Source organism: Sceloporus occidentalis, unplaced genomic scaffold (assembly GCF_023333645.1).
Source record: "Sceloporus occidentalis isolate IW3139 unplaced genomic scaffold, rSceOcc1.0.p SCAF_27, whole genome shotgun sequence".
In the NCBI taxonomy this organism is placed as follows: Eukaryota; Metazoa; Chordata; class Lepidosauria; order Squamata; family Phrynosomatidae; genus Sceloporus; species Sceloporus occidentalis.
Genome location: NW_028317007.1, coordinates 1,239,506 through 1,249,187, shown reverse-complemented (window position 1 = coordinate 1,249,187; position 9,682 = coordinate 1,239,506). Strand labels below are relative to the sequence as shown.

Sequence of the window (9,682 nt, the reverse complement as noted above, 5' to 3'; positions counted from 1 at the left end):
AACAACATAACCAATTTGATTTGTTTTAAGCACACAGCACATTTTTTAACATTCATCTGCTCCAGGCATTTCATGATTATACGATCCTGTATTCACAAAGTAAAATTGAGAAACTGAGCTTGTCATTGCTTGTTCTCAAGTGTCTGAAAAGCTTCAGTTTGTTGTTTTTCCCTCTTCTGTCACTGTAAAGGAGGCAGATCGCAATAATTTGGTTATGTTAGCAAATAGTTTAAATCCTTGTCTCCCAGTGTAGCCTCCCAGAGGTTCCTGTTATGCAATATCACAATACTACATTTGATCAACTTTAGACAGCTTAATACAATGTGAATGGAAGTGGTTTAACTGGAGCTTTGCTTCAGCATAATCCTGATTTAAAAATTTTCCTAAAAGGTAAGCAAATGTTGTGAGCTATTAAAAAAAAAAAAAGTTTAATGGATATTGCACATAGATGCTATGGATTGGTTGGCGGTAATACCTAGTAGCAGATAAGTTCACATTTAAGTTCAATTGAAAATCTAATTTAAATTCAATATAGTTAATTACATTTCAGGTGCCATAAAACATTTGGCTCTTGTCTATTAAGCTAATGTTTGTACAAAAAAATGTTAACCTCATAAATGACCACAAAATAAATGTATTTTAAAATGCTAAATTACGTACACGTGTTTGTTTGTGGCCCTTGAGAACTATGCCCTCTATAATGCATTTTGAACAGCACTGCATAATGTGCATTCATTGTTCTGTATAAATGTGTTTGGGGCTAATTTTATTACTGGGCTGGACTTGCCACCGGGCAGAATGTCGCCAACCCTCCTCTGTGCAGGTGTTTGCTTCCCACATACTCTGCCCCAGAGGCTCTGACTAGGCTATAGAAGGCTAGCTGTTCCAAAAGGCATGGTTACCCATGAACGTGTTGGGAATGGGCAAAGCTTCACACCACTCTTCCCACCTCAGTGATCAAAGGTCCCCAAAGGCCTAAATACCCAGAGCCTAGTGGGCAATTAGAAAGAGTTTTCAATTAATAGGCACATTTCAAAGGTGGTAAGATTAAATTGATTGTACAGATAAAGCATTTTTGGGTGATACATTTTCTTTTTCCCAGCCTTGAGTATATAATTTTGAAACGTACGCAGTGCAAGAAAGTGGAAACATTTATTGCTGAAGTGTAACTTATTAACGTATGGTGGCTGAATTAGAGGCTTCTTTATGAGTACTTTAATATGGATTATTTTAAATGTTAAAAAGCAATAAAAACTTACCTTATGAAGAAGTTGCAGCTCCCCACTTCCACCATCGTATGGCAGTTCCATTTCATATTTAATTAATTTGATTTCCACACGAGCCATCAAGATGTCTCGCACAGCGATGCATTGAGGTAGCATTTACCTTAATTTTGAATCCTCTGCTCCTTTTAGTTTTTTTGTTCTATTTTAGGCCATTTTGCTTGGTTGTAGCCAGTCATTTTCTGAGTATTAAATTCAAATGGGTTTTGGTAGTTCTATCTATGTGCAGACTAGATTTGCTGACCAATACTCAAATTCCATGTTACATGGTTAATAACCATTTATACAATATATTGACTTGGGATACTCGCTTCCATAAAAATGATTTTACTGACTTTGTACATTGAGTTAATTTGAATGTGTAAAACCTCAGGACAGGGAATCCTGGTGAAGCCGTTCAACAACACATGTACAACTACAGTTGCTGGGGAGGTATTTAATGGTGTTCTTTTATCAAAATTTAATAAAGCTTTGAAACAAGTTATACAGGAAACTAATACTGCTTATAGATTTTGACAGTAAGTGGAATCCTGCGCTAGAATATAACATATGAAAATTCATAAGGTTTAACAAATAAATTGCATGACATACAATTTAGGCTCCCCAGAATATATCACATATATATTATGATTTTTAAACAAGACTTGACACTAACAATAAATGATTGAGAAATTCAACCAGAAGGCTTTATGAGTTTTAGACAAGACAGAAGATGATGAGACGGGGACTAACTATACAATATTTCTAAATTAGAGACTTTTCTCAGCGAAAGTAAGGGAAATACAATTCCTTCATGTCGTAGCAAGGCTGCCTAAGTTGCATTATGGGATGATTTATTTTTCCCTGGGGAATAAAATTAGTGCATTAGAATTAATGGCAGAGAAGATAGCCTTGCCTGCAGGAGATAAGAATATTATCCTTAATGGAATTTTCATTGCTGCCTGGAACAAAATTGGGAGAGGAAAAATTTAATTTTTCAAAATCTAAACATCAAATGGATAATTACAGTAAGTATTATCAAAGTGTATAGTCAGCAGAAAGGTAATATTGTCGAAACCACTCAAAATCAGGAACGTTCAACCTTGTCTGTAACCTGTAAGATATCAAAATTATGTTTAGAAATATATACGGTGGCAAAAAAAAGTAAATTAAACATTTTGGATTAATTGTTCATAAAATGTGATCTGATCTACATCTAAGTCACAAGTATGGACAAAAGACAATGTGCTTAAGTTATTAACACACAAACAATGATAATCTTTCATGTCTTGATTGAACACATATTAAACATACACAGTGCTGGTGGAAAAAGTCGATGGATTTAACAACTGGTTGAGCATCCTTTGGCAGCAATAACCTTAAGCACAAGCTTGCGGAAGCTGCATCTTAAGATGTTTAATGTGAACAGCTCTCTCCACTGTATCTCTAATAGGTTAAGGTCTGGTCTCTGACTAAGCCGCTCCAAAAGGCAAACTTTCTTTTATTAAGCCATTCTGTAGTAGATCAGGTGGAGGACAGCCGTCCTGACATTATCCTGTATGATACTTTGGTAAACTTCGTAATTTTTTTTCTATTGATGTTGGCAAGTTGTCCAGGCCTCGAGGCAGCCCAAAATAATGAAGCTCCCTCCACCAAACTCCACCGTTGGAATGTTTTCATGTTGGTATGCAGTGCCCCTTTTACGAACAATTCAACCATTCATCAGTCCACAAAACGTTTTCCCAGTAGTCCTGTGGCGTGTCAATGTGCTATTTGGAAGACTGGCACACAGAAATATATTTTTGGAGAGCAGTGGCTTCTTCCTTGGTTTCTTCCATTGACTCCATGCCTGTTCAATGTTTTGCGTTTGGTAGATTCAATCACAGAGTTGTTAACCAGTTCCAATAATTCCTTCAAGCCTTTAGATATTACTCAAGGGTTCTTTGCCACCTCATTGAGCATTCTGCATTGTGCTCTTGGAGTCATCTTGGCTGGGTCACTACTTCCAGGGAGAGTAGCTGTCACACCAACTTGTGTAGTGCATACATGGACTTGCTACTTGGTAGAGATGGTATGGCCAATTTCAGTATGAGAGGGGTTAATTTGATTGTACAGTCATGTGGTGCCAAAAGGTCTTGTGAGATAAATGTGTCCTTTGAAGCTCGGACTCCAACCGGGGCCTTCTACAGGGTGTTAGGTCCTGCAGTGGAGCTGCCGTTTTGTCTAGGTTCAAATGTAGACGACCATATGCCTGTTTCCCCCTCATAATACTGGATTCTTTGATATGCTAAGTGACCACTAGCAGTCAGGAAAACCATCTCATATCCAGGTCATATCCAACACATATCAATAATAACTCATATATTCATTATCATACCTCCTTGTGTGCATACCTAGAACGGGGAAAGCGCAGCCTACAAAAAGAGTACAAACATGACAGCGCAACGTAAACGGTTTGGAAGGAATTGTGAAGTCTATGATGGTCAGTCATATGTAGCAAGTGTGACATATCTATGGACTTCACAATTTACAGGAAATTCATAAATGCATGAATTATGGCTGTGGCGAGCACAGGAGGGACGATAAAATGAAAATAAGTTATTTTGACGGATATGTTTCCACTACTCAAGGGGGAGGTCACTTATGGTACACCTTCCCTCTGCTTATACCACCTCTGGGCCGGCTTGGAAACTCGAGATGAACTGGGAAAGAGTATAAAGTTAGTGAAAGAAGATTGGTCAGTGTGCTTACTAGGGGCCAAGATCTAATTTTGAGTAAGTCGCCATCTTTCCTTGCCGGAGCCCTACGGACAGAAAAACTGTTACTTGACCATTCAGTGAGTAGTTAGGTTTTCTGTAATTTTCTCCTTTTTATTTTATCTGTTTGGTGTAAATAATCTGTTTATCATCTTTTTGTGTATGCACTGTGATTTTTTTATTCATAATAAATATTCCTTTATTAAGTTCTGCCTTTGTCTGGTAAAGACTCGCGTTACCTGAAGAGACCGTTCTATTGGTAATTTTAAATCACATAATTATTGTGTTAAAATATACTGTGTGGGTTTTTTTAGTCTGATTCGTTTGGGGTACCAAGGCACCCCATTTCTAAATTGTCTTGGTGGTGGCAGCGTTATTTTGATATTTGTTATATCATTATAGTTAATCGCGGGTGGTATTAAGGGTGGATATTTGTATTTTTATCACTATTTTCGGTCTAGGGCAGACAGATAGTGAATTTTAACCCTTTTACCACCAGAACCAAGTCACGCGCACGCTTGGAGTAGAGTGCGTTCGTGACAAATTGGTGGCACAGCGGTGGGATAGTTAAAGATTTTTTCCATCTTTTTCGGTACCAGATTTCAGTGTTGCTGGATTTGCTAATCCAGACACTAAAAAGAAATTGTTTCTCAATTTCCAAAGGCTGAACTCAGTGCATACTTAGTATATTTACACCTCAACAGTCCCCCCCCCCCTCTTTGTTTTCTTTTCTTTTGCTATCATTCGTTTGGGCCGGCGTGATAAATGGAATACCAAACACAATCCAAGAGTGCTCTGGAGCAACGTTGCCGTGAACAATGTATTCCCATCCGGGGAAAATCAAAGGATGAACTTATTCAAGCGCTTGTGGACTATGATATGCAACAAGCAGCGCAAAGTGATGCTGCAAACACTTCTGAGGGAGGCATGGTCACGCGGGAGATACCTGCAGCTGATGTCGGTGACGTGCCAAGATCTGGAGATCCCTTGGACTCTTATCTACAAACTGTTTTCAAATACGTGGACTCAACAGATGCAAACCTCAGGCTGCAGCTTATCCTTAAATATCAAGAGAGGGAAGCTGCAGAGCGCCAGGCTGAGAGAGAGAGGGAAGCTGCAGAGCGCCAGGCTGGGAGAGAGACTGCAGAGCGCCAGGCGGCAAGAGAGCATGAACTAAAACTGGCAGAGTTGGAGAGGTTAAGTGCCTCACCTATCAGTGTGGTTTCAAGAGACTCTTCTGCACCCAAACCACGTGCAGAGAATTTTCCCACTTTGGACAAAGATGGGGATCTGGATGTTTTTCTGCGCAGTTTTGAAAAGGTTTGCAGGCAGTACCAATTGCCAAAGGACCAGTGGGCAAAGTACCTCACCCCTGGTCTCAGAGGTCCTGCACTGGAAGCATTTGCAGAGCTACCAGCCGAATCTGACCAGGACTATGAGGCAATTAAGGCTGCACTGCAGAGACGGTACAACCTTACCCCTGAGGTGTACCGAAAGAAATTCCGGACTTTGCAAAAGCGTTCCACAGAGAGCTACACTGCAGTTGTGGGACACCTGACGACGGCATTCCGGCAGTGGATTAGAGGGCTGGAGATTAAAACCTTAGAAAGCTTGGAAGATCTGATCATCAAGGAACAGTTTTTGCAGCTGTGCCCAGCCAATGTACAAGAATGGCTGCTGGACCGGGAGCCCAAAACAGCATTGGAAGCGGGTGAGCTGGCTGATTTCCACACCGCCAACCGAGCACAATCGGACCGGAGCAGAGGTTTTTCTACGGGAGCATCCAGCTGGAAGACCGCTACACCACGGCTTCCCATCACCCAGTCTACTATACCATCTTCTGCGTCAGTTTCTACCTCAGGGAGAGAGGGAGCTAGTGCCATTTCTACGTATGGGGATAGCCGCAGGTGTTTTATTTGTAATAAAGTGGGGCACATTAGCACTACTTGCCCGGAGAAAAGAAATCCTACGCCATCCACAGGAGTGGGTCACCCCTCAGAATCACCATCTTCGGTGTTGTTCGTCTGCAGCTCTGAGAACACCCCCAATGTGAATATGCAACCTGTCACTGTGGGAAACAAGGTAACTGTGGGGCTCAGAGACACGGGGGCAGAAGTGACTCTTGTGCGTCCAGAGCTAGTGAGCTCTGAGGACTTTATTCCTGGCAAGACCTTAACAGTGCGGGGAATTGGAGGAGTACGTCATGCAGTGCCAATGGCACGAGTATTTTTGGATTGGGGAGCAGGGAAGGGTGTAAGAGATGTGGGGTATCAGATAACATTCCTACTAATGTGTTACTGGGTACTGATTTGGGTAGGCTGTTGTCAAAATATATGCCGGAGGATGATACTTTTGATTTATCCAGGTCTTCTAGGGGCCCTACCATAGAAAGGGCAGTGTATAAAAATGTACCAGGGCAGCCTCATGGGGAGAGTGGGCAGAAAGGTTGTGCGTGTCTGCCTGTACTAGAACCCAGAATGTCTGAGGTGCAGTGGGAGAAGGTGAAGGTTTCGCATCACTGGGAGGGAGGGCAGATTGAATCTGTGCCAGAACCAGGGATGTCTGAGGTGCTGTGTGAGAATGTGGAGGTTTTGCATCACTGGGAGGGAGGGCAGAGCGAATCTGTGCCAGAACCAGGGATGTCTGAGGTGCCGTGTGAGAATGTGGAGGTTTCGCATCACTGGGAGGGAGGGCTGAGCGAATCTGTGCCAGAACCAGGGGTGTCTGAGGTACCATGTGAGAATGTGGAGGTTTTGCATCACTGGGAGGGAGGGCAGAGCGAATCTGTGCCAGAACCAGGGGTGTCTGAGGTGCCGTGGGAGAAGGTGAAGGTTTCGCATCACTGGGAGGGAGGGCAGATTGAATCTGTGCCAGAACCAGGGATGTCTGAGGTGCTGTGTGAGAATGTGGAGGTTTTGCATCACTGGGAGGGAGGGCAGAGCGAATCTGTGCCAGAACCAGGGATGTCTGAGGTGCCGTGTGAGAATGTGGAGGTTTCGCATCACTGGGAGGGAGGGCAGAGCGAATCTGTGCCAGAACCAGGGGTGTCTGAGGTACCATGTGAGAATGTGGAGGTTTTGCATCACTGGGAGGGAGGGCAGAGCGAATCTGTGCCAGAACCAGGGGTGTCTGAGGTGCCGTGTGAGAATGTGGAGGTTTCGCATCACTGGGAGGGAGGGCAGATTGAACCTGTGCCAGAACCAGGAATGTCTGAGGTGTTTTGTGAAAGTGTGAGAGGACCGCCCGACTGTGAAGAAGGGCAGAGAACGAGTGAATGTCCGTCTGTGCCAGATCCCAGAATGTTTGAGGTGCCGTTTGAGAACTTGAAGTTTTCGCATCACTGGGAGGGAGGGCAGAGTGACTCGGTGCCAGAACCAGGGATGTTTGAGGTGCTGTGTGAAAATGTGAGGGGGCCACCCTGTGAAGAAGGGCAGAGGGTGAGTGAGTGTTCCTCTGTGTCAGGATTAACTGGTTCCCAGGGTACTGTATGTATGCCTCCTTGGAGTGGAACAGGTGGAGTGACAGATGTTTCAACCATAGCTGTGGTAACCTGGCAGCAGAATAGGGGACAAAGAGAGGGCTTTTGTGCACCTGTGCCCATATTCTGTGGGACTACGAAGTCAGGACACAAGGGAGAGGGTGAAACTGGTGACCATTCTGTTATCCCTTACGAAGGGCCTACATGGTTTGGGAAGCCAGGGCGAGACACCCTAGCTACCCATCAAGTAGATTTGTTGGGGCTTGTAGCTATACCGAGCCGCATGGAGAACCAATCTGTTACTAAGGGGATGGACTATGCCCCTGGGTACCCTGAGACCATGGCCTTTTCCTGTAACAGAGCAGACAACGTAGCCGATGCTTTGAAAAGTACCTTCTGTAGGGTGGGTTTTCCCAAAGAAATACTTTATCTTAGCCGGAAACTGTTACCCAGGGAAAGAGTAGGTAGGCGCAGAGATAAGCTTGTGGCTTAATCTCTGGGCCACCATCTTATTTGGGGGAGGTGTCACACCAACTTGTGCAGTGCATACATGGACTTGCTACTTGGTAGAGATGGTATGGCCAATTTCAGTATGAGAGGGGTTAATTTGATTGTACAGTCATGTGGTGCCAAAAGGTCTTGTGAGATAAATGTGTCCTTTGAAGCTCGGACTCCAACCGGGGCCTTCTACAGGGTGTTAGGTCCTGCAGTGGAGCTGCCGTTTTGTCTAGGTTCAAATGTAGACGACCATATGCCTGTTTCCCCCTCATAATACTGGATTCTTTGATATGCTAAGTGACCACTAGCAGTCAGGAAAACCATCTCATATCCAGGTCATATCCAACACATATCAATAATAACTCATATATTCATTATCATACCTCCTTGTGTGCATACCTAGAACGGGGAAAGCGCAGCCTACAAAAAGAGTACAAACATGACAGCGCAACGTAAACGGTTTGGAAGGAATTGTGAAGTCTATGATGGTCAGTCATATGTAGCAAGTGTGACATATCTATGGACTTCACAATTTACAGGAAATTCATAAATGCATGAATTATGGCTGTGGCGAGCACAGGAGGGACGATAAAATGAAAATAAGTTATTTTGACGGATATGTTTCCACTACTCAAGGGGGAGGTCACTTATGGTACACCTTCCCTCTGCTTATACCACCTCTGGGCCGGCTTGGAAACTCGAGATGAACTGGGAAAGAGTATAAAGTTAGTGAAAGAAGATTGGTCAGTGTGCTTACTAGGGGCCAAGATCTAATTTTGAGTAAGTCGCCATCTTTCCTTGCCGGAGCCCTACGGACAGAAAAACTGTTACTTGACCATTCAGTGAGTAGTTAGGTTTTCTGTAATTTTCTCCTTTTTATTTTATCTGTTTGGTGTAAATAATCTGTTTATCATCTTTTTGTGTATGCACTGTGATTTTTTTATTCATAATAAATATTCCTTTATTAAGTTCTGCCTTTGTCTGGTAAAGACTCGCGTTACCTGAAGAGACCGTTCTATTGGTAATTTTAAATCACATAATTATTGTGTTAAAATATACTGTGTGGGTTTTTTTAGTCTGATTCGTTTGGGGTACCAAGGCACCCCATTTCTAAATTGTCTTGGTGGTGGCAGCGTTATTTTGATATTTGTTATATCATTATAGTTAATCGCGGGTGGTATTAAGGGTGGATATTTGTATTTTTATCACTATTTTCGGTCTAGGGCAGACAGATAGTGAATTTTAACCCTTTTACCACCAGAACCAAGTCACGCGCACGCTTGGAGTAGAGTGCGTTCGTGACAGTAGCCACTAACTGTGTCTAACTGTGGACTGATCTTTGATATCACTTTATAAGCCTTTCTAGCTTTATGCAAATCAACAGTTCTTCATTGTAGGCATGGTTCACACATGGTTTGTGAGGATGCTTCTAAAGGATAGCAAACTCAAAATGTTTTATGTCAAAGTAGCTCTAAAACAAACCTTCAATCATTCATTGATTGGACTCCAGGTTTTCTAACTCTTTACTCCAATTAGCTGGCTCCCCAGAACTTGACTGGTCACACAGAGCCCGACCTCAATCCCATCGAACACCTTTGGGATGAACTGGATGCAGAGATTGCATTCAGATTTGTATGAATTGCAAATTTACAGAATTTTGGTAAATTCAGAGATTTGTATGAAACATT

General features: G+C 42.8%; 1 pseudogene; it reads left to right on the top strand.

Moving 5' to 3' along the window:
- Positions 1–4,783: 4,783 nt before the first annotated feature.
- Positions 4,784–7,989, top strand: LOC149299852 (uncharacterized; annotated as a pseudogene).
- The last annotated feature ends 1,693 nt before the right edge of the window (positions 7,990–9,682 follow it).